A 26,525-nucleotide genomic window follows, 5' to 3' on the forward strand; every position below is an offset into this window, starting at 1 on the left:
GTATTTAATTTACAGAAACTAAACATATAGTTCACCAAGCAGCATAAACATGGCTGGTTGGAAAGAAGGATGGAGAAACAACATTTTGGGGATCACATGAATTATAGACTCTACTGATTAATCTTGGGTTACTGAGGATTGGAGGCTAATCCAAACAAGGTCCTTTTCTTCAGCCATGAGCACTTGAGCTCATGAAGGAACCGTGCAAGGAAGAACCATAACTTTTAAATCAGCATGCACAGGTACATCACAATGGTCTCTCAGGCCCCACTGATCTCGTTGGGCTTTAGATAGCAATGCTGTGCAGCTTAGTCTGCATCAAAAGCCCAAGTGTTGCACAATATTCCTAGATCAGGACTAGAATGGTTAACATCCTTCATTTCATAATAGGGTTATCTGCCACAGTCTTCTGGTTGTACCACAGACAATGTAAGGGGAAGGAAGCAGAGAAGCCTACACCAGGTAAGTATATTTTGCTGTTTTTTTCTTGCAAGACACCTAAGGCTGTTTGCAAAATTATCCTCCCTCCTCCTTTCCAGTTTATTTTCACAGCAACCTGCCAGGCAGGTTAGATGGAGAGTCAGTGACTGGCCCAAAGTCTGCCAATGAGCCTGATGGCCCCAGCAGGCACTAGAATTTGGATCTCCTGAGTCTTCCCTCTGTGCTCACTCCACTGTGCCCCTCTGGTCCTCATGCATGCATGCCTTCCAGAAGGGGGTGAGGGCAGGGAGAAGGATCTCTGATTATAAATGACCCAGGGGTAAGACAACTACTCCTGGGGTTGCGTGGAAACTGGCAACCACCTGGAAGTTTCATTTGTAATTATTTATCTTGACTCGTTATTCAGAGTGAATAGAGGTGAGATTTGGTGCAAAGACCTTGAAATGGAACCAAGAGGCCACAACTATTCCACCAAAGAAACTACCTGATGCAAGACAATTAGGTGGCCACTTAGGAATTGGTGAAGGGTGTGCTGCACCACAAAACTGGACAAAAGAGGGCACCAAAAGAGGGCAAATTGACATGCACTTATTTATAGAGCGAGAGATAAGTTTAGAACCCATTATTATACTTTTAAATATACAGTACATCTCACACTACAGTGGAAGACTGCGACCAGGTGACCTATTTGCCTGCTTGAACTGTGGTCCTGGTGCTGAGGATGGACAGCTCTTCCTCTGGATGGCTCTCTATCTTTAAAGCAGACATGGGATGGATGGCCCTTCAAAAAGAGGATACCTACGAAACAGAGCATCCCTGGCAGACTTTCCGTCTGAGTGCTGTACCCACTAAAAGAGGGCACATGGCTACCCTAAGGCCATTCCAACAGCTTGCATTCACTTACCTCTAAGGAAATGAATGTGGCCACAATCTTGATTCCTCAGGAATGCTTGCAAGTCTTCCTTGTAGCTGCTTGAGAGGAAACTGGTGCAGCTGCTTATTGGCTGGCATAAAGAAGTAATCTTTACCTCAGTTATTCTATGTGTGTGAGCAAATCAGCTGCAAGCTACCCTGTCTCTTCTTGCAGAGAGTTTCTGAGGGGCAGTTTTAGTTACTAAACAAAAGCAGATTTCAGGATCAGCTTTTGTTCTCTTTGCTTAAAGAAGCAGAATGGCCAGAGGAGGGGAGCCCTTAATATTCTGGCCATCGCTTTCCCAGATTACCTCCCCACCACAAAGCTACTTACCTAACAGGTCTTGAAACCTTTCAGACTGTATTACTTCATGTATCATTTTGGAACTGCTGCAAGAGTTAACAACACAGTGGGAGGTTAGAGCCCTTGTTTTTATTTTAATAGGGCCAATAATGACTGTTCAAAGCACCTAATTGCTTTCCTGTAGTTTGCCTTCATTTTTGGTTTGGTTTCCCTTTTTGTTTTTAAGAATTCCAGGCAGAATCATTGCATTTTTAGGAAATGTTTTTCTTATCTCTCTGAACCGTCATTAAAATCCCATCAGAGCATCAAAGTTATGATAAATTATCCAAAGCAAAACTTTCACGTCATCAGCTTTATGGCAGAACCTTCCTTTCAGAATAATAGGGGGAAAGAACCCTAAGACGAATGCCTAAATTTGATTGATAAGGGAAACAATGTCCTCACCGACAGCTCTGGACAGACCTATTCAAATTAAAGGCCAATCACCTTTTCTGCCTTTGGGTGCTCCAGCTTTATTCTAGCCACCCCTGTTCCAACAGATGCCATGGTGGTGAGAGCAAAGGAAGCATTCTGAGGCAACATGCATCTTGTTCTCTCCTCTCTCTTATCACTTCCTTCAAATATCACAATTAAACTAATAAACTGGATAGCAACTCATACTTTAATACTTGTCCTCAGCACTGGCAGGAGGATTTGCGGAGGGACATAGCAAAAAATGCAGGGAGATTGCCTTATTATCTGTTGAGCTATATGTGTGTGCATGCGCATGCGCATGCACATTTGTATTTGTATTATTTATATATGCACGCATTTATATCTGGCCACTTTCCCCTCTTCTGATGGACAGAAGCTGGCTTATAATGTCCATTCCTCCATTTTACCCTTGCAACAACCCTGTGAGATAGATTAGGCTCAAATTTTGGTGAATTTCACAGTCAAGTGGGGACTTAGAAACAAAGAAACAGAACAAGTCAGGAGGGGTCTCCCAGGCCATCTAGACTGACCCCTGGCTCAGATGGCTCCGCTCATGGCAAGCCTACCCTGTGCATGTCCAGCCTATCCTTGAACACCCTCACCGATGCACCTTCAACCACCTCCTGTGGAAGCCCATTCCATACCCTCGGGGTCCTAACTGTCAGGAAGTACTTCCTGGCATCCAAATTGAACTTTGGTTCCCTGAGCTTTGCTCCACTGGAACATGTCCTGCCCTTATCCTCAGGGAAAACAGGTCTCTACAGAGTGTATTGCTATACTGATGCTCATTTTCACTGTGTATCTCTATATCTCTGTGTTAAGAAGTCCCATTGAATTCATGGGGCTTATTATGCATTAGTTTGCAGCCTAACAGCAGAATCCTTTGCCTACTTTCCTGGAAATGGGTTCCATTGAACTACTCCTCAGCAAACATGCATAGGATTGCATTCTAAATATCTTTATTTTCTGTTCCAGATAAAGGCAACATGAACACCCAGCTCTTGAAATAATGGTTTAAACAGTCCACTTAGTAAAATGTTTCTGGAAAATAGCACATAGATGCTTATGTATGCTTATTATATTGTGCATTATATTACGTATTGCTATAGACAAATTATGTGTAACTACAGCAAAAATAGTGCCTGACACTTCATATGTAAATACACAGAAATAGAAATACTGAGAGAAACTATGTAAGGTCAAGTGGTGGAAAGCAGACAAAACACAACTTAGATTATTTCAACTGATGTTCTGCACAGAATTGGGGATTATCAGCTGCCAGTGAGAATCTGAGCTACGATGATTTTTGTACACTGTAATTTGTCTCATTGTTGGCATCATCATCCTAGCACTTGCCTCATGTATCTTTTGTTCTGAGAAAGGCTGCATGGGCCAGACCTGCACGGGGTTTGCTTGGCGTGTGGCCTGTTTCTCGTGATCCTTCCTAGCATTCCGCTTCCCTTACCCTGATGCCTAACCCATATTTCCAGGGCCAGAATTCCTCTGCTTTTGCTTACACTACCTTGAGGCCATATATGCCCAGAGAAATTCATTCCTTGTCTATGCAGAAAGAGCTTCACCCCTGTGAAGCAGGGGAAGTGGCCTTTCAGCTGTCTTGCACTTGGCATAGCCCAGTCATACCACGAGCTGAAAAGATCTATGTCTGAGTATACGACTGCAGACTTGTTGCAGGCCTTGCAGAATGTTACAGCATTGGACCCTGCAATGGGAGAGAAAGCAATGGCACTGTTATAAGTTAGTAACTTCTCAGCACAGTGGTTTATATTCCTGGTGGACAAGCTAGGAGCACAGGGCACTGTGCCAACTGTTACAACACTTTGGATCTTCAAATACTGGTTTCACCAGTATTCGTCACTTAAGTCAGAATCACCCTGGGATATGTCAGATCTGATGGACTAATAGCACATTGTCACCCTCGTTCCCATCTTGAGCAAAGCCATAGTCCATCAGCCTGCAGATCAAAAGGTATTCTGTATTTATTGTAAGTTTCCCAATACTTGCCACTAACCAGGAAGTGAAATCCTTGGGTTCTCCTTACTTTGAAATAATATGCATAAACTCTGTTTTCTACTTTCTCCTGAAACTCCTTGAAATCTGTCTCTTTGGCATCCACAAAACCTACCCTTTGCTGCTGATAACTGAATGCCCCAGTTTTGCTCTAAGCGCCCTACTGCCTTCTCTGTTCCTTCTTCGATTTACCCTGATTCCTTGCCACCTCTCACCTCTTGCTCTGTCACTATTGTTTTGGAAATACAGGAAGTCCCTGGGTTATGAATGCCTGAATAATGAACAACCTGTACTTACAAATGAAATGCTCTAAAGCCTATTATTTAAAAAAAATACTGTGGAAAAGCACCATAGAGAGACTGGAAATGAAAGGGTAGAGAGGGAGGCCTCCAAAGCATCATCATAGAGAAAGAGGAAGAAATGGAAAGGGAAGAAAGGGAGGCCTCTGAAATATCACCATAGAGAAACAGCAAAAAAGGTAGAGAGGGAGGCCTCCAAAGCCTGCCTCCAAAGCCTGCCTTCCTGCCCCATCTATCCAGAAATGGAAATCTTTCTGGCATTTCCTTGCTGCAAAGAGGAAGCCCTGGTGAATTTGGGAGGGGGAGAGGAGAGATATTGTGGATTTCCACATTCATGGGGATCCTGTGCCCCTAATCCCCATGAATACGGAGGGCCAACTATTACATGATTTGACTTGCACAGACATTGGACTTAAAGATGAATTTCCATTTTCACAGGAACAAAACTTGTTCGTAACCAGGGAACTGTGTATAGTCTGCCAGTCCAGCGCTATGGAGTTGACATACTCATCATGTCTGCAAAACATTTATAGTATACCACTTCTATTCTTCACTCTTGCTGTTTGTCAGTGAACTAATTCCCCACCTTTGTCAAAGGACAATGTCAAATCTACCATGCACCTCTGCAAGTGGTCTCTGTATTTCTTGGCTCACCTAATACCCGAATGGGTGCAGGTACAGCTGGGTATATAAAGGAGGGCAAGGGTAACAAAAGCCCTATTCCAGAAGGAGTGATCCAGCTGCACCAGCAATATGGCATCTGCAGAGCTACCTTGTCTCAGGATACCGTGACCTGATCCCCCTCCTCTTAATTAGGGATGATGTACCACTTAAGGACGTAGTGACACGTGGATGTGTTGGCACCGTGCCTTTTGTAATTTCAGCCTATCGCATCTTCCTACCAAATTCCTGCTTCCTTAGTTGGCTGTCAGAGTAGGCACCTAATAACAGTTCTAGAGGGATAAACATAACACATTTGCCTTGGTAAGTATTTGACAAGTGTTTGTGATATTTTACAGCTGGTGTGTGAAAAGGCCAATACCAAAGATGGGGCTAGGTTGTTTGCCACTTTGGCCTGAGAGAGGATACATTTGAGGTGAATTTTCTTCCATCTTTCTTTATAAAGCTCCCTGGCAGGTACTTCTAAATCCAGTTTGTTTGGTTGATTGTTTAAAAATACACAAGCACAATTTTTACCTTGATTTCTTTCCTGTAAATTTGTTTCATTGTTTCTTTGAATTCACTTATTCTGTTTCTGCATTGCTAGATTTCTGTTCTGAAACATGTTTCAGACCAATTACAGCCACTGTAAAACGTCCAACAAACAGAAATGGAATGGAGGCTTCATGCAATGTTTCCATCCTGAAGAATCGCTCATGTTCCCTTCTCCATTGAATATGACCACAAAGGCAAATTACCAATTTCCCCTTTCTGGTTATCTTTGTTTGAACTCAGATAGACTGAAAATCCCTCACAAACTGAAGGGCAACTGTTAGCTATGTGAAGCATGGGCAATGCCTGCCAACCTGTTAGTTCTTTGGCCATAGGTTTTGATGAAAGGCTGTGCTAAGATAACCAGAGTGTAATGCAGCAGTTGTCAGTCACTAATGAGTGTCCCCTCCCTGATTGGCCTGTATGTTTTCAAGTGCCACTTGCTTTATTTGACCATCTCCTCCAGCCTCAGAGCACCATGAAGGATGGGCAAGCTGGTTAGGATCAAAGGTCCTTCTAAGTTAGAACTCTCCAACAGGAAGAGTTGGTGGCAGCTCTGTGTTAAATGCCCTCTCCTTTTTCAATCCAGATATTTGAATATGTTACTGCAAGCTGCCCCAGTAGTAGGAGTGACAGGCGCAGCTTATATAAAGCAATCAAGCATTGGACTGGATTCAGGATCTTTATTTTGTGGAATTTTGGGGGCTCTGCTTACTGAAGGTGCTTTGGCCTAATTTTCAGGAAGCACCCCATTCTTTGCACCATAGCCCCCCCCACCCCCGCTTTACCGTGTCCCTCTAGGTACCATTTTCAGGAGGCTGGAAGGGCTGCTGTGGTGATGAGAGAGAGAGAAATTCTGCCCAGTTGCACACGCCTAAATGTGCATCAAACACACTGTTTAAAATGGCAACATTCCCTGTATCTGTTACTAATATCCCTCATCCGTCCATGTGCCCACACTTCTACACTGCAGCTCTGTGGTAGACGCAGAAAACCCTGTCTGTTAAGCCTGGCTTGTAAAGTCCAGAGGAATAACGAAAAGGTGGACTCCACTTGTATCATGTAATGCAAGGAACAGCATGGTGGGCAGAGGGGGAAATTATCTTGAGAGGAGAAAAAAGGGGTCCTTGTCCCCTAGCATATAGCCAAGGAGGAAAGGGGGATAATGGGGTATCTCCCACTCTTCTGGTATAGAAAAATTGACAATAGACCTTCTTTGGATCTGCTTAGACAGGAATATTTCCTATAGATAATGCTCTATGTGCCTACAGTTTGGCAGCCGAATTAAAGCTGGCTTTTCACCAAGATGTACCCACCATCCTTCAGAAGAGAGAATGTGAGTAGCTGGAAAGCTGAATGTTTATGATGGATCTGAGACAAAAATGTCCAGGCTTGCTGCCACAGAGAGGGGTGGAGGGTGGGGGAGGGGGACTTTGCAAATCATGTGTGTGTGCGTGTGTGTGTAAATAAAACAAAAGCCCAACTTGCCCTTGGATAGTGTTGTGGTGTGCAAACTATTCGGTTGAATGCTGAGGATTTGGAGCAAGGTTATGTGTTCCCCCAAACAGGTTGCCCCTTCGACTCATTAGCTGCAGGAATGCAGCAGCAGGAAAGGCTTCCTTGTTGTCCGTATGTCTGCTATTAAGTCCCCCTAATGACTGAAAGGAGATAAATTGAAAATACAGATTTTGTTTCTGCATTTTTCAAGACAGACAGTAATCCTATGGTATTTTCCACAGAAATACCAAGGGGAAGAGAGCGCTATCCAGAGGAATTTCCATCCGTAATCCAAGGACACGAGTAAGGCTTTGAATATTTAACATCAGAGAGTGTGGAGATGATAATATCCATGCCAGCCAGCGTGTTTGGCATGGGATTACATTAATCTGAGAAACTCCGTTTCAAGAGGCTGGAACTGATACAGAACAGATTTGTTCATTGTTACTAGCACTTTGTTTGCCATTCTTGACACTCTCAAGGGGTCAGGAAATAGCCACGTAAAAGCCAAGGTGGTTTTACATGCAGCTGACTATAAGGATATCGCTTTCCTTGTGGTGTCTGGCAGTGCAAGCAGGCCTTAACTAAAGACTGCTTTGGCTCCATATCCCCCTCCCCTTTTGATGCACACCAAACACCTTGGAGCCTTTAAACATTTTCATTCGAAGGAAATCTGGGGAGACCCCAGGAGTCTGCCCTCTTTATACTGCAGACGAGGAATGATTTATGAAAGCACCAGGATGAAGGATCAGGCAATATAAAGCCATCAGTTAATAAAGAAACTCTTGACAGTTGGAAATTGTTCCCTCATGCTGAAGAAATCTGAAAACTGTATATTGTGGTACATCCTCCCCCAACCCCCCTTGGTGTCCTGGAAACTCATGAAACAAACACAAAACTTTTCTCTCTCTTCCTTGATTGCACAGAAATATTGTCATCTTTCTCTACAGCTTAAGGGCTCAGAAAAAATATTTTCAAGTTGGCACATGTGATTGGTAGCAGGCAGCTTGCAGACAAATTTTGCAGAGCAATATGAAAAGGAAATCCTTGAGAAAGCAATTTCTTACACCGGTAAATATAATTCTGAAATACAGAGTTAAATGTTATTGCACTGAGTTACGTTCTAATGGCATGAATGCACAGCACTGAACTGGGAAATGTTTGGAAACATGACAAAATAATTAGCGTCACAGTATTGTGCAAAGCATCTTTGATGACATGTTTCGGTGGCTTGTGTGTGAGAACGTTGTGCACACAGCTGTTTGTTCACCGTAGTAGTTTATTTTGAGTTGCGTAGATGTCTCAAAGAGAAGGTTTTTACAACTAAGTGAATGCTGCAATCTGGAGTGAGAAGAACTTGTGCTGTAAATTAATAAGGAGAATTGGGAAGTTGTCCTGATTTTGCCCTCCCTACAGTCTAGAGGGTTGCCTCAGAGAGGTGGGGACTGTGATATACACACCCCTTCTCACACTCTCTTCTTAGCCCTGCTGCCTGAGGTGCATGCATGCCACATGCCCCCCACCCCCTTACTGTTATCACGTTGCATCTCCCACGTCCTGCCCTTTATGCCACCCCTCCAATCCCGTCCCTTGCTGGGACCCACCAGGCCTACGCTAGCCCAGGCGCTGCTGTTGGCTAGTTACCGTGAGGGAGAGGGAAGCCCTTTGGCTGCAAGAGCCCAGGACTTGGCCCCTGTGCTCCAGCCCTAGCCACACCCATGTGTCAAGGCGATGGCTTGCTATTATCATGCACCACATAAGGGAATGTGACAATTGACCCAGGAGGAATTGTCCTTGGGTTTACTACATGAACATCCAGGCATGTGGATTGCATGTGGGAATCATATGGACTAGTGGGTGCTAGTATGGAGTGAAGCCTCTTGATTATCTAGTATTTTCTAACTAAATGGCTTCCAGATGGTTTTGGGCTTTGACACCTATTAGTCCCAGGCAGCATGGTCAGGGGTCAGCAATGCTGGAAGTTGTAGGCCAAAACATCAGGAGGGCTCTAAGATGGGGAACACTTTGGGCATTGGAGAGTTAATGCAGCTCCATGCCCATACTGACAGTAAAGATCAGTTATGATCAGTATAAAAGTTATACTGCACCTTCTGTCTTCGTAAACTCAAAATAACTTCTTCCAAAAGAAAGCGGAGGAAGAAAGAAGAGGAATGGCTATCCTTGACTTAATACTAACCAACAGGGGAGACCTAGTGACAAAGTGGCAGCTACTGGAACTCTGGGGGAAGTGACCAGGCCATACTTGAATTCTCGGTTGTAGAGGAAGCAGAAGCCAAATGTAGCCAAACATGTACCCTAAATTTTTCAAAAGCCAATTTTAATGCACTCAGAACAATGATATGTAAAGTTCCATGGCAAGCAACTCTAATGAGAAAAGGAATCCAAGATGGGTGGGGATTTTTTAAAATCACGAACAATTCCAACAAGGAAAAAAGGTAGAGAAGAAGCCCACCTGGCTTCACAAAAAGCTTAGAGATGATCTGAAAACAAAAAGGACATGTATAGAAAGTGAAAGGAGGGCCAGGCTACAAAGGAAGAATACAGGCAGGTAGCACAAAATTGCAGGGATGGCATCAAGAAGGGTCAAGGAATCAATTGAGGCTAGCAAGGGATGCTAAAAGCAACAAAAAAGCCTTCTTCAGTTATTTCCAATGTAAAGGACAGAAAGAAATGGGAGGTTCAGCTATTCAGTGTGGTTGGCAAAATGATAACATATGACAAAGAAAAGGCAGAAGTGCTGAATTCCTACTTTTGCTCAGCCTTCTCCCAAAAGAAGATCTTTGTCCTTCCTGAAGAAGGGGAAGTACAAGCTAAAGGAGCATGGTTGGTCATCTAAATGGGTTGAATGAGTTCAAATCTCCAGGGCCCTATCAACTCCATCCCAGAGTTATAAAGGAGCTGGCAGAAAAACTCTAAGAACTACTGTCTATTATCTTTGTGAAGTCATGGAGGACAGGGGAGGTGCCAAAGGATTAGAGAAGGGCTAATGTTGTCCTATATTTAAGATAGGAAGGAGGAGGAGAAAGAGAAGAAGAATCTGGGAACTACAGATCAGTTAGTAGGGCATCAATCCTTGCGAAAATTCTGGAGCAGATTATAAAGCAGTCAGTCTGCAAACACCTTGAAAGCAATGCAGTGATTACTAGAAGCCGACATGCATTTGTCGAGAACAAATCCTGCCAGACTGATCTGATTTCATTTTTTGATTGGGTGACCTCCCTGATGGACTGTGGGAATGTTGTGGACATTATCTTGACTTTGGCAAAGATTTTGACAAAGTGACCCACAACCTCCTAATTAGCAAACTAGCGAAAATTGGGCTAGATGGAACAACAAACAGGTGAATCCACAGTTGGCTACCAAATTGGACTCAAAGTGTACTCATCAATGGCAGTTGCTCAAACTGCAGAGAGGTAACAAGTAATGCAGGGTTCATTCTAGAGTCCAGTGCTCTTCATTTTTTATTAATGAGGAAGAGAAGGGAACAATGATCAGATTTGCAAATGACATGAAACTGGGTGGGATAGCTAATACCCTGGAAGATAGAAAGACGATTCTAGGTGATCTTAATAGTGCTGGGCTGACAAAAACAGAATGAAATTCAACAGGAACAAATGCCAAGTTCTGCACCTAGGAAAAAGAAACGAAATAAGATACTTGACTCAACAGTACTGCAAGTGAGAAAGATCTTAGAATTGTTGTAGATCACAAGGTGAGTATGTGTCAACTCACCTTGAGTTGCCCTTTTTTGTGGCTCCAAAAAGGGCAAATGCTATTTTAGGCTGCATCTTCCAAATCACATGAAGTACTGTTTCCCTTTTACTCAGCACTGCTTAGGACTCATCTGGAGTACCATGTCCAGTTCTGGGCACCACAGTTTGAGAAGGATGTAGACAAGCTGGAAAGGTTCAGAGGAGAGCAACAAGGAAGATCCAGGGACTGGAAACAAAGCCCTATGAGAGAGGATTGAAAGAACTGAGTGTGCTTAGCCTTGAGAAGGGAAGACTGAGGGAGAATATGATAGCACTCTACAAATATTGAAAGACTGTCACAATGAGAAAGAACAGGATCTCTTCTTGAACATCCCAGATTTCAGGACATGGAATAACGGGCTGAAGTTACAGGAAGCCAGATTCCTGCTAGATATCAGGAAAAATTTCCTGACTTTTAGAGCAGTATGACAATGGAATCAATTACCTAAGGAGGTGGTGGCCAGCCTACATTAGAGGCATTCAAGTTGCAGGTGGATAGTCATCTGAGAGGGATGGTATAACAGAGAGTCCTGTACTAAATAGTGGGTTGGACCCAAGGGCCCTCTGGCCCCTTCCAACTCTACTATTCTATGAATCTGTTATACGGGCCAGCAGTACAAACTAATCTTGTATTTATTTGCAATGAAGAAGGTAAAACATCAGAATTCTCATTATATACATGCTGTTTTTCTTGTTTTCCACCAAAACGGAGCACATTTATAGCAATGTTATTTTTTGCACTCTTATAACCTGTGTAATTTTTTAAAAAAACTGTGCTCTTTATGAGGGTTTATATCTAATAATTTGGCATAGAAGGGAATTACTTTTGTCTGAGAACATGCAAGCTCATATTGTATCGATAAATATACTTTTCATAAATACATACTTGCATATATTTTTGTTTTGTTTTTCATACTTATATTTTTGTTTTTGCTTACATTTGACTGTAATTATAATTGAGAGCACAGTAAAATGGTTTAATAATATTTTTATATTATAAAAATGTGCCTATCTCATGAAAATTTAAATTTGGTTTTAATATTTCAAAGGAAAGGGTTACAGAAAAGTTTTTATTATCAAAGCTTTCTGCGGGTATAACCCTGCATTCCACCCAAATTCTGTTCAGCCCGAGATAAAATAAAATATAGGTACATGTTTGCTTTGGTTACTTGTCTGTTAAGATGTTACATCCTACCATATTAGGCAACAAACTGATCACTTTAAATAAGCCATACTTATGGTTGTTATTTACTCAGATGGAAGTTCCTTTGAACTGATGTCAAAGTTCCTTGGAACTGACTTCTAACCTTCCTAGAAGTGAATGTTCACAATATTGGATCTCAGCTTGAGGTTGGATGCTTATGGTCAGCCTCTCACTCAAAAAAGGGACCTGTACATCTTGCTCAATCTGCAAGTACTGCTGATGGGTCCAGCTTGAGGTCCAGCTCTTACTTCTTCTGATACTTCTTGACAGTCATCCAAATAGAGGACTGCTCTTTATAAAAAAAAAGGTTGCCACAGTTACCTTACACAAAATGCATTGATCACTATACATGCTCTAAGCATTAAAAGGAAGCAACCAAAACCTTCAGTCCTTCTGTTTCCAATTATCTGGCCAAGAGATTCCAGGAGACAGCATTTTATTAGGAGTTGGTCACTGGCTGCACGGGGCCAGCAAAGCGGCCTGCAATCCATATGTGCGTTTCACATCTTTCCAACTCCCCAACTGTGACTGCAAGAGTCTTGAGAATCAGAGGTGCAGCAATTCAACACTTCATTTCCAAATCACAGTTTGTAATATATTATTCCTGGGTTTGGTGCGGGTCTGGATTACAAGGAACGACTTTGTTTCTGTGGAATTTAATATTTTCCACATTTCGTTCAAAAGGATCAGCACTTAATAAGACTTAAATGTGTTCTATGTTCTCTTCACACTGACTTCAAAAACACACAAGAATGCAATTTTGTGAAAAGCAGCATGAACCGATGCTGATGCAGCAAGGGACTTCACAGTAGATTTACTGTGTTTGCTAAAGGGGAAATCAGCAATATTCTGGTCATTGGAGAATTACTCTATTCATTCAAGAAAGCCTTTTCCTTGATGAAGAACTAATCAAATGAGAGAGTATTAGACCTTTTCCTGCCAAAAGGAGCTTTTTGTAGTATGCATAGCTACAAAATAATCGGAATGAAATATATACTCTGTGTGTGTGTGTGTGTGTGTGTGTGTGTATGTATGCTTCTCTTTGTATCTAAAATGTCTGTCACTCTAAACTGCTGTGTCTATTACTTATCCATCCTTATTTAAAAAACCCCATATGGATATGACTTTTTAAATGTTACTAGGTTACAGTTGGTGAAACTGAGGATGAGGATGAAAACAATTGTTCTTACTGCCTTGAAACACATAAGCTTATAGTGCACAGGCTCCAACAAGCAGGAATTACACGAGTGACTTTTGTGTGCAGGAGCTCAGTGGCTACCCCTTCCTTTTTCATACCTCCAGCAAGATATCTTTAACTCAGAAGCACTGAATTTACAACTACCAGGCAGGGATGAAGGAAGGGAAGCCCAAAGAAAAGTGGCCACATTCCTATTAAAGGCCACATTCTTTCACTGGTGATTTGCCATTGGGCCAAAGCCAGCAGCGGGTAAAGCCAGAACCAACACCAGGAGGACACCCTTCTCTCTCTTTCTCTGTCCTTCTTCCCACCCAGCAGGATGCCCTAGCCAGAGATGTAAGCTGATCGCTTTCAGAGAGCTTTTGAAATTAGGCCAATGGTTGCTTGTAGTCCTGGAGCTACAGGTTTGCCATCACTCATATAGAAACCATCCTGAAATATTACAACGATTGTCTCATCCTCAAGCTGGAGCTCTCCCTAAAAGCAAAAATTACAAACTGAGGGTCTCACACTATGGATGCATCATTAGAAGGAAAGTTTCCCTGGAGAAGACCATCATGCTTGGGACAGTCGCAAAGGGAAGTCCAAAGAAGAAATGGGTTGACTCCATAAAGGAAGCCACAGCCCTGACTTTAGAACAGCTAAGCATGGCTGTCATGGAGAGGACATTTTGCAGGGCTTTCATTCATAGGGTCGCCATAGGTTAGCAATAAGCTGACATAACATGACAACAGCAGCAGCAGCATCTGGTCTATTGGCATTAGGGCAAAGCAGTCATAATAACGAGACAGACTGACTTGGGAAGTGGTGTGATTTTCTAGCAGGGGAGGTGTAGCTGCTTCCTGCACTGCAGAACTTACACAGGACAAGAAGCTGCACTAGCTCAGGGATGGGGAGCCTCTGTCCTGTACAGCAGAAGCAGGTGCCCCAGCTGGCTTGCTAGCTTCTTCCCCAAGTCCTCTCCCTCTCCCAGGGGGAAAGAGCTCACCCCTGATCAGCTGCGGACACCTACATGGGCCTCCCCGACACTGCGCCTGTCTTCACAGCACCATATTCACCTACAACTCTTGCTTCCCATTCCCACCATTGCCACTGCTTGCTTGCTGGAAGGGAGAGAAGCAGTGAGCAAGTGGTCAGTGGTAATTGCTGCTCATCTCTCTTGCCACCACCGTTGTCTTGGCCCAACCAACAATGCTGAAGAGGAGAAGCAACACCAGGGGGCTTTTGTCATTGGTCCCCTGTTGGAGTGTAGGCCTTGGCAGATGTCTGAGCACACCTACTGCTGATGCTGGTCCTGTTTCCTAAAGAGCCTGATTAGGTCCTGGACAAATGCAAGCACATGACAGAGAAAGGGTTAGGGAAAAAAGCACTCAAAAACTCACTGAAAGTCTGACTGAGCACTAGTAAAAATGATTATCACACCTACTTTGTGGCTGTGATAGCAAAGGAGAAGTGGTTCCTCTCTACCAATACTGCATACTCGCAGTTTCTTCCAAAAGTGCTCTTTCAGGTGGTTTGCATCCTGGCCCATCTAAGGATGTGAAGGAACATTCGAAGGCATGGTGTGAGAAGTTTCAAAGCACTTTGGGATCCAGTGGCTCATCTCTGCTGCAATCTGACTGGCACAACCAGACCAGTCTGGGGAGGAGTTTGGTCTTCTTAGATGAGACTGGTTTTGGGGGCCCATTTCAATCAGGCATTAGGCCAAGTCTTGGTGCAGCCTGGTCACACTGTTTGATGCATGGCTTGTGCAGGTAGGAAGGTAGTGGGCTGATCTTCTGTATCTCTCAGTGGCTTTCAATGAATTCAGCCATAGAATCCTTCTTGATAAGCTATTTGGATTGGGGCATATTCCTACCATGGCTTGACCCCTTGGCATTCACACTAAAGTTCTGTAAGTCTCAACCTTGCTCCCTCTGCTAATGGAGCTCACCCGCAGATTTAGGGTGAGACTAATGGAGGTCACCCATAGAATTAGGATCCCCATCCCTCACTCCCACACACCATTTGTTGCAGCTGAGGCAGTGGAAGTACTAAATCGATGCTTAAGCAAAGTAATGCAATGGGGCCTGAGGAGCCATTGGTAGGTCCTGAGTGAGTGTAATCATCCTGTTTTGAGTTGGGTTGCCCTCCATCTGAGCTAACAGGCTCACAGTTTGTGGGTCTTTCTTTAGCCATCTTTCTCACTGAAGATACAGATACCTTCTATTGTATGGTGTGCCTCTTACTGGCATTCCTTTGGCTGGCTCACCAGTTTGCATCCCTGCATCCATACCTGGATAGAGATAGTTGTTCTCAATGATCCATACCCTGGTAACCTCCAAATTAGATTACTGCTATCCCCATTAAAGAAAGTTTGGAAACTGCAGTTAGTTCAGAAAACAGTGCGGTGGAGACTGGTGGCTCCAGTGTCAGTGGGGTGGTGTAGCCACTGTGAGTATTAGAACTGCAAAGGACTTGTCCATGGTACTGAACCATGCCCACTTCAAGATGAAGGAGAGGCTGTTCTCAGAGCCATGGACAGCACAGCTCCTTAAAGGCTCAGGAGTGTATATACCCTAGAATAGATACACTGTCCCAGCATCCACTGGCTAGCTGTTAACTTGGACCAGGCCTTATCTTGGTGCTTCAGCAACTGCATGGGGTTCTGGCCCATTTCCATGTGAAGTTCACATGGCTAATCTTCAAGCCTTTCATTGTCCCTGAAGGTTCCTCTGCCTCCACATGCACCTTCCCATACTCTGAGACCCTCCTCAGAGGCCCTTTCTCATGTTGCCTCTCAGTGATGTAGCAATACATTCAGCTGTGCAGGTGCTCATCACAGCAGTCACCACAGCCATGTCCCCAGTGCCCAAGAAATCAGGCAAGAGTGTGGATTCCTATCAACAACACATTTTAACTATGTTCATCTCTGCCAGGAAAAGGTCTTCTATAAAGGGCTTCATAACTCTTTCAAGGCCAAACCTCCCCAAAATACTTTGCACTGGAACAGGTATGGCTCACACCCATCCCACTATCCAAGAAATCCATTTCTCTCCAAGACATGAGGACTGCAGTTAAAGCCAGAGGGAACATAGTCTCCTGAGAAGTGTGTGCATGTGTGTGGCAGACGGCATTACCCCTGCAAGTCCCAGCTCTAGGCACCTTTGCTCTTCCTCCATCGGAAGTGCAGTGGGCTGCTATTGGATACAGGCATTTTTCAGTCCTGATATCCCAGATTTGGAACACTCTTACCTGACACCCAGTCTGATGTCTTTCCCCTGTCAATCACAAAGGGAGATTTTTGCCTGCTTGCTTTATTTTGCCCAGGCTTCTAGAGCTTTATTTAACTGTCCTACTTGGGTTACTTAGTATTGTGCTGCATTACAGATTTATAAAAATAAAGGATTCATTGTGATACCAACTGGAAGGCATTGTGCAGCTATTCTGTCTCTTTCTGGCTATGCATGTTTGCACAAAAAGGTCCTAAAACTCCTAGCATCCCCCAGTCGACTATGGATCATGCTTTAAGGGGTGTGTTTTTTTTTTTTTTTGCAATAATAAATCAATAGCTAGGAAAACATGGGAGGGCTGTGAGTGAAATTCAAAGCAGTCTAAACTTCCCCAACTCACTGCACCAAATATTGTAAAAGAGGCAGGTAGCAGTGCAATAAAAGTCCAATATGGAACACCTTTACTGTGTTAAAGCATATTTTAATATATATTTTATACTACAGTGCTTTAATATTTTATTGAAAGCTGTTAATGTCATTGAAGGGTGTGACATGCATCTAAATAAATCATACCTGTGCTAAGTGCTTTTTTTTTTAAAGAAAAAACAGAAACCAAGCCATTTCTGCATGTAGAGAGCGCCTCTGGCTCATACTGAACACATTCACAGAAGCCCAGGTAACAGTGTCAACCGCACTTTTGTGATGTAGTAACTCAGAATTGTTTGATCTGGATCTAGTGGCAAGTGCCAGAAGAGTTCCAGATTCATTTCATCTTAGTACAGAAATTATAATGTTGCTCATCTATTACCCTGGATGAGCCTACAAGTTGTTGCTGAATAATGTGTATTTCCCTCCTGTCTTGGAGCATTATGTCATGCATTTCATCACATAATGTAGGTCTCCACCCTGATTTTCATCTGTGTCAGTCCTGGGATATAGCTTATTAAGAAGAAAGTAACTTTTGTAAGCATCACAATTAAGATTCTGCAGATGATCTTGTCTTAACATAGTCTGTCCTCGTTTCTCATCAACCACTTGGCTTCTCAGATATAAATTTAAGTTTGACTTGGAGATCAGTTTACATGCTTGGCTATGGAGTGATGTGTGGATCCACCCAGAGTCTGACACAGGGCAATGCTGGAACCAGCTACTTTGCAGCTGAAGACAGAGCAAGGCAAAGATGGTGTGTGCTCAACAAAGGTGGATAAAAGAAATATAAACCTGACTGAGAGCTTTCATCAAGTTTAGGGAGTGCCATCTTGTGTATTGGTTCAAGGTGGCTTCTGTGACTAGTATGGCTGGTTTCCACACAGTCCTCCATTATTATTTTTATCCATTATAATTTTTAATTTTTATCAACTAATCTAATGCATCTCAGTCTGCCAGTTCAAGATCAGCTTGGACAGATCAAGTCAGGACAGTGATTCATTATGTACCTGGCTCACATCAAAGCTGCTCTACTTTTGATGGGCTTACACTGTCAAGGATTCAGCTTTCGAGGACAGTATTGACTATATAAACGATCCCTTTGATTGTTTTTGGCCATGGCCCACATACTGTATCAGCCAATAAAGATGATAATAAAGATTCACTGGATGGAAAGTAGAGGTAGTGTGGAATCCTGTTCAACCAGGTGCAGTGCTGACTACTTTTTAGGTGGGACCATCCAAAGACTCATCTCTTCACCCAGGCCTTCCTTGATCACACTAGCGTTTTACTTGCTCGTTATGGCCCTGCAGAGTGCTTGGTCTTGATTTTTTTTAAAGTAAACATCCATGTTATTGTATTTTTTGATTAGAGAGATTTTTAAAATATGTTAAGTTGTATGTACATCTATTAAATGCACAAACAACAACAGGCACAACTTTAGAGTAGGGCTTGTCCAGTGTGTGGCCCTCCAGATGCCATCAGCAATATTGGCTGGGGCTGATGCAGTCCAGCCACATATTCCCAACCCTTGCTTTAGGGCCGCTTTCCCTAGCCTAGTGTCCTCCAGAGGTCGTGGACCTTAGCTCCCCTCATCCCTACACAACATAGTAACTGCTCAGGAAAGTTGGAAGATGCTCATTCAAAACATCTGGTGGACACCAGTTTGGCAAAGACTGTTTTAGAAATCTCACCAGCCTGTGTGGATTAACAAATACTATGCCTGACTAGGAACTGGTTTGAGCCCTATTCAGATTTCCACTCCAGCTCTCTGGGACCTTTGGTCAGGACATATGGACACTTATCCTGATCCACTGCATAGTGTATGGGCAGGATGGAGAAACATCCCTGCCACCCTAAACTCCTGGAGAGAAAGATGGATTGATGTTTTAATACATCATTTTATTTATTTTTAACTTAAACCTGTCATATGACATCAGCAAGCCCATGGTAAGCTTTTAGCAAGGTTGTTTTGGCAGTAAATTTTCCTGATCAAGCAAGATCTACTCGATTTTGTTGAGCTTGCAGACTGCATGAGCATCAGGTGATGCAGACTCCTGTGCTGACATGCACGAGGAGGAGGAGGAGGGGAACTTTGTCCCTTTCTTTGTCTCCATGATACTCATTCTCTCTTCCAGATTCAATACACTGGGTCAGTTTCACATGCAAAACTTTAAATTAATGTACCTTTAGTTCATGGAAATATTTTCCTATGAAATCCTAGAAAATCATGTGCAGGTCTTTACAGGCTGGATGGAAAAAGTGTCTGGATAGTCCTTTCAACTAACCCTTTATCTCATCCTTCATCACTGCTGGTTCCCAGCACTCTTAGACAATCACTGACTGTTTCTTCAGCACGCAGCAGAGTCATGCTGTGTTGGCATCATAGCAGGTCTGTAGGTGTCAAGGCCTGGGAAAAAAAGACTCATAATTATTAATTATCCCCCTCCAATTGCACTGGCAGCATATGCACTGGCAGATATTTCCAGAGTCTTAAAACAAGGTGATCCTTAGTTTTTCCAGTCATTGACTCAGAGCAGAAGATGGAGAAAACTTCCATAATTCTCATAATTATCAAATTTCAAGTTTTTTTTCTTGAAAAGCATCCTTGTTTAAATCCAAATTTGCCTTCCTCCAGTGGAAAGGCACATTGTTGTGTTCCAGGCACTGCAGTCTTGTAGCCGCTCCCTGCCCCATGTTGCCCATGACTGAAGAGGCCCCTTAGCTGAGACACAGAGGAGCTATGAAGCCCACCTGTGCAAAAAAAACTCTTGATCTTAAATCTCCAGCTGGTCCAGGTAGGGCTAGGAAGGAATTCTCCCTGAAGACCTGGAGAATTACTGGCAGCCAATGTTGACAGGGCCAGGCTAGATGAACCAAGGGATGGGCTCAGGATTCGGCAGTTTTCTGTGTCCCTTTGTTCTAGGTCTAGCCCCCTGTTTTTTCCACAACACATTACATGGTTGGATGGCTGGAGAACTGGTGGCAATTTTGTGTCAGTTTGATAAGAATTTACCCAAGTCTACAAAATATTCCACATTTGAGACAAAGTGAATTAAAATGTGAATATGGGAGAAAACAAAACTGATGAGTTAGTCCATCCAGGCAAAGTTTGAATGTTTTGTTCTTAAAAACCTGGATTCAAGTCTTGTGTATTCAGCCCTATCAGTGCTGAACAGGACTTGCCACTTTTGTCACACCCATTTCCTCATTTTAACCATTCTACAGAAAGCAGACACATTAGTGTCTGCTCTGTGCTGGGAGTAGCCCTTCCTACTGAATTTGGGTGGTGTGGAGGAGTGAGGATTTCCTTTCAGTCCAGTTTGGAAAGAGTTCGGCTAAATTGCAAAGTCCTTCATATTTGAAAGAGAAAGAACTTGAGATAGTAAAAATCTGGCTGTGAGAGAAAGTGAAATGGTTCACCCATCCCTAAGATAGAGAGATAAGAGACATCATATCAAGATCCTGTTTCCAGGGCCCTTTGGCTTCTAAATAGATTGCAGCCAATCCTCCACACTATGTAATGAGAAGACACTACACTGGTTTCTAACCAGTTTCTAACTACACTGGTTTCTAACCCACCTAAAAGCCAAGGGGCTGATCCCGTGTGCTAGTACAGTGATGTACGTCCATCTTCTGGAGCCTACTGATTTATCTATTATATTTTTAGACCATCCAATAACAAAAACAATGACAGAAAGTTCTCCGAGTGGACTCCTTTCCCTTGCTCAGTCTTCTCTTCCTCCCCACCTTCTGTTCAACTCTCAATCTGAGGCAAGTGCTACTTCTATGCCTGCAGCCACTCATCCAACCAGAGCCAGCTTCCAACTTCTGGATCATGTTGTAAGCACAGTCCCTCAGCACCCAAAGAGGATAGATGCTTTCAGAGAAGTCTGTGATTGTATACTTGCTCTGCTACATTTGAAGAATTTTATAGGAGCTTCAGTCTGCCATGTATAACCCTGTTTTCCTTCACTTCTTCCACTCATTTTCTTCTTCTTGCCACTGAAAATCTATTGTGGAGGGAAATAGAGAAGATCTGCACAGTGCCTTTTGACTGATTCTAGTAGCCTTTTGTCTGGAAGTACCCAATGTTATTCCAGGCAATTAATTAATAAAATAATCAATTCATTCATTACATTTCTTCACCACAAAATATCCAAAGCTCCCTGGGTCTAAAAACAACTTTAAACCTTCAACAGAAGGAAAAAAATCAAGACCTGATTAAAATTTCACAATATGTTGCTAAATGCCTGAAAGAAGAAAAATGGCTTAACATGTTGCCGAAAAGATAACAATGTCTTATATTCTGGTTTCTGTTCAGATCATATAATCTTGTCAGAGAGATCGTAGCATAATTCTGGGGCCACCACTGAGAAGGCCTTCTTCTTTGTTGCTGTTGTCCAAACTTCCCTCATGGTTGGAATTTCAAGGAAGACCTTAGATGATGAACAGTGTATGGGACAGGCACTTCATCAGGTATTGAAGTCCCAAGCCATGGAATGCTTTATAGGTCAAGCCCAGCACCTTCTGCTGGGATTGGAAACATGCAGCAAATAGGCCAGAATTCATAAGTTCAGGCCTTCTGGTCCTTGCTTTACTGGCCGCTACATTTTAGACAAGTTGCAGCATCCGACCTATCTTAAAAAGGAGTCGTACACAGAAAGCATTGCAGTAATCTGGCTTGGAGCTGATCAGAGCATAGACAACTGAAGCCATATTGTCCCTGACCAGATGGAGGAATAATGGTAGATAATGAGCTCAAGCTATGAACCTGCTGCTTCAAGAGAAGTAACCCATCAAGAACAGGTTGAGTACTACTCTCCAGTCAAAACAAAGTATCTCACCAAAAAGCATCCCAGTCTTGTCTGAGTTTCAGTTTATTCAGTTGACAGTCCCTAGTCTTAGCCAGGCCACGATCAGGCACTGATTTGGAAGTTGCTGGCTGCAGCTTAGTAATCAGATGTAGTCTTTAACAATGTGGAGCTGGGATACATAGCCCAACTCTTTCTATGGAGTAAGAAGCACATCTATTTTCCTGGAAAAGTATACTCTAAGGCGTGTGTAGACATACACCATGCCCCCCACCAAAGCCAAACTTCTCTGCCTGTTTTATATTTCCTACGCAGCCACGCCAGTATTTTCTATCCACACCTATGTGGAGGTCCTGCAGCTATGTTGATTGTCAGTGGAAAAGATGCTCTGAATCGCAAAACCAGTCATCCAAGGTCTTTAATTTGAATAAGATCATTTAGCTTCTGTGGCTGTAAATCTAACTTTTGTGGACACTATCTTGAGGGGGGAAAATCCACCAACTACTGTCCTCTCCCACACTGAGCAGCTGCACAAGAGCAGGCGTCCTCTGATTGCCGCCATCCAAAATGTAGTAACTTGAAACAAAGTAATGCTTCAGCTGATAAGGGAATTACTTGGCTAAAGACAAGGCAACTGGGGATATTTGACGCAGTCAGGGGAGGACAGGCGATGCCCCTCATTTTGATATCCATTCCAGTAAGTGTCAAGGCCTCCACTTAAGCAGCGTCCGTCCGTGTGGGAGGGAGCTACTGGGCTATCCTGTAAAATAATTGAAAGTTCTGTCCACATCATGCATGTCACTTCTGGGTAGAAAGACGGAAGGACAGCTTTAAAAACAAACACCCCCGAGCTGCTTTTGGCAAAGATCCTTGCAAGTGTGTTGTGTCACACAGTTAAACTCAAACAGTGGAGCTTCCAAGCGGATTTTGCAATACTGACTTCAGATAACAGCATCATTATTCTAGAATATTAATCAGTGCACATTTCAAAGGCACAACAGACACTTTCAAACACCTCTTTTTCCTCTCTCTTGTTGTGCTGCCCTTGCCGCAGCTAATTAGGAATGGCATGTTCACTACAGGGATGGCCAATAAAAATGGTGCATGAGTGAAATTTAAGAATGGCTCTAATTCTCTTGGGCACTCAGGCATCTTATTATGTCCCACTCACTATTTTGCTTTTTAAGAGCTCTCAGCAGGGCTTTAACAAAGCAAAGATCTTCCAACTGTGCTCACTCAAGCTGAAGAGTTACATATCAAAGCACAATAAAGGGATGCATTGTTTCTAGTTAGGTTAGGACATACTTTATCCCCTCAGTTTGGCTCAGGGAAGAGTATAATGCAAATTAAATGGAGATGGTGCATAGATAGTATCAGACTCTACAAAATGCAGAACTGCAAAAGAAGAATGAATAGCAACTGAAGAGCCTTCTATAGGTCATTGGGTTTTACTAATAAGCTTTGTTTTTCTTTATTTTAATTTGAAATGATTATGGCTGTAATTGAAGCATGTTTTATGTATTTATGTGTGCTTTTTGTTTTGTATGCCACCTTGAGAAGGTTCTTCTTTTAAAAAGCCAGGGCAGTGTGGTAGCTGAGCTGGGGACCTGAGAGATCCAGGTTCTAGTCCTCCTTCACACCTGAAGCTCACTAAGTAGGTGACTTTGGGCTAGTCACTCACTTTCAACCCAACTCACCTCACAGGGTTGTTGTTGTGGGGATAAAATAGAGCTATGAAAGCCACCATGGATTCCTAACAAGAAAAAGAAAGGTAGCCTATACTTTAAATTAATTAAATAAATAATAAACATTTCTAGAAATTTTAAATCACTAATCCATACTGTGTCACTTCACAAGAAGTGAAACTTTATCCTGGGGTTGTGTATTTGGAAATCCAGCTGCGGGTTATATGGCTTATTCTCAAGCAACAGTAACTGAATGCAGACTTGCTGCCTGGAGTGCATTTGAAATTAATGGCTTTTAAAGGGTGGACAACTTCGTGGAGTCCAGGGGCCAGCAACCTGCAGGTCTTCCCCATGAGTTACATTCTTCCCACTGCAGTGGCAAAAAAATCAGTGTTTTGCTATCAAGTGTTGCTGGTGAACCATTATAGAGGCTTAGAAAGGCCAATGCCACAGGGAACTGCCTGTTGTCTGCCCTGCCTTAGATGCAGCCATACTGTGAGAGCAAAATAAATAAGCAGGAAGCGCTGGAGGAATTTGTTGTGAATTTGTTGACAATAATTAGGTTCTCTTTAGAATCCATCACTCATTACTAGAGTTGTAGGTGATCAACCAGCATTTACTGCCTGTTGCACATTGCAGATAAAAGCAAAGTTTAGCTGCGGGTGAATAAAATAATATTTATTCTAAAACTGCTTTGGAAAATATGCCCTTGAGACGGTAAGTGGTAACAAATAGCTGAATGAATTTAAAGTAGGATAAGATCTTTTAAAACAAAACTAAGGAGAGAGTGTTTTCTTTGAAAAGTTCAGTTCAGTAACCTTCACAAGAGCCAGAACACTATAGAGGCAGTAGTCGCTCCACTGAATTCGCTCCACTACTTTTCTTGTTCTTAAGAGTTTTTCCAGACGAAAACAAGATTTCAAGTGGAATATTTTCCCCTTTCCCCCTGTATCAAAAGGACAAGGTGAGTTTTAGGGGCAAAACAATAAACAATCTATTAAAAATTATGTTTCATCTGCATTGAAGAACACCATCAGCCTCAGAATTCTGGATTTCTTGAGCAAGTGCCCAGCATTTGCAGATTGATCTTATATGAGGTTATGCAGAAAGACAAAACGAACCCCTTTCTTTACAAAGACACAGCAGGTTAATTACATCCATTCTGTCATGGGGGTGGGGGTGGTGGTCCAACCTTTTGCCTCTGGGTGGGCAACAGCCTCAGGGGGCTGGTGCTATGTGTCAGCAGGGCAGCTCCTGGGTGTTGCTCTTCAACTGCTAGGAACTTTCTTTCTACAGGAGAGAGCTAGGCATGCCTTGAACCATCTCCCTGGTCTCCTGCATGTCGCTTGCTACCTTGGGGATGGGAGGCAAAGCATTAGTAAGCAAATAAATTTCAGCTGTTTCCAGCCAGTTTGGAATAGAGAACTTTGGCTGTGGTGCAGTATAGAAATATAAATTATTAATAATGATGATGATGATGATGATGATGATGATGATGATGATGAGAAGCCACCCAGTCCTTCATGTCAGGCAACAAAATGCCTTCTGCCAAATCTAAGCCATTGTCCTCCCCGGAGCAAGGTGCTTACCACGAGCTACTCCATCCAAGCTCATTGCACTGCACCTACCAGAACGAGAGAGTGGAGGGACAAGGGGTGCAGAAGTTTCAGGTCCTTGCCCTCGCTCCTTTCCATGCTCTTTGCATGGAGATGGCCAGGGGGTCCCCCTGGTGGTGCACTGGCCGCGGTAACGGCCTGACAATGCAGGGCTCTGCTTTGCTTTGCATATCTGATAGTAGCCAGTAGGGTGGCCCAAAGACAGTGCCAAAAAAGAGATGTGTCATGGAAATGAAAACATCAGTTTGCATCACATATATGTACATACATGATCATTTATATATCTAGGGGCACTTTTCACAATAATTGTATAATTGAAATAGAAACACAGAAACATAGAAACTGAGCAAGTCAGAAGGGGCCGCCCAGGCCATCTAGTCTGACCCCCGGCTCCGGCCAGCTCCGCTCATGACATGACATGCTGTACATCCTAGCATAGAGTGAAAGACTCGGAACTGGTGAGCCATGTGCCCTGCTCAGTCTGATCTCCGGGCACTGGTGACGGGCACCTTCAGGGCCAGCAATGCCTTCTAATCTCGCTTTATCTCTACACTGCCCTTGGACTGGACAGCCCTTCAGGTAGAGGGCACCTTCAAAGTCGAGAGCAGGCCTTTGGCAGCCCTTCAGAGAGCAGATTTCCTTGTGGAAGAGGACACATTCTTTGGCGCAGTTTCTGGGAGAAATGGCAGGTTTGAAATAGCCTTGTTTCAGATTATAGCTTGACAGGATCTTTTAGGAGCAGTCCTATCCGCCAAGCCCTGCCTCTTCTGATGACTAGCTTAACAGCTAGTCATCAGAATGTGATTGAGTGTTGTGGATGGGTTGATATATTATTTATAGAGGTATCTTATCACAGCGCTGCCCAGCCAAACACAGTCCTGGTTGTCTTCAAATGATAGCTATTTTGAGTTCAGCTGAGGCTGGTAGCTTCTGATTGCGTTGCCTTTTCTCCCATTACCTAGGACCTGTTTGGCATCTGGCACGGAACTAATGTTCCTGAAGAAACTAGATGTCATTAACCATAAAAAAAACAACAACTAAATTTCCATTTAAAAAATCAATGCTTCTAAAAGTCATGTTTAGCCTAGAAATATGATTAGCTGTTTTGGTTGTGGATAGCACTGAGCTGCAGAGCTGTTGCGTGTTCTGATTTCGGGGCACTGCTGTATGAAATATGAACTCTTTGTAACTGGGAATGAAGCATCACATGCTAGCCAGCACCCTCACACTGCAATGTGTGGTTTACTGATTCAAGAGCCATTGTGAAAATATAACATTTTCACAGCTGTTGCTTTGAAAATGTGCTTGCCTTTTGAAAAGTTTGGATAAGCTAACCAGTCCTCCCCGCTCCCACATCTACAAAAACATCTGTTCACATCAGGTTTCATCCCTATTATTTACAGTGGTCACATTTGCTGCTGCACATAAAG

The sequence above is a fragment of the Varanus komodoensis genome, unplaced genomic scaffold (assembly GCF_004798865.1).
Source record: "Varanus komodoensis strain SLA01 unplaced genomic scaffold, ASM479886v1 scaffold1, whole genome shotgun sequence".
In the NCBI taxonomy this organism is placed as follows: Eukaryota; Metazoa; Chordata; class Lepidosauria; order Squamata; family Varanidae; genus Varanus; species Varanus komodoensis.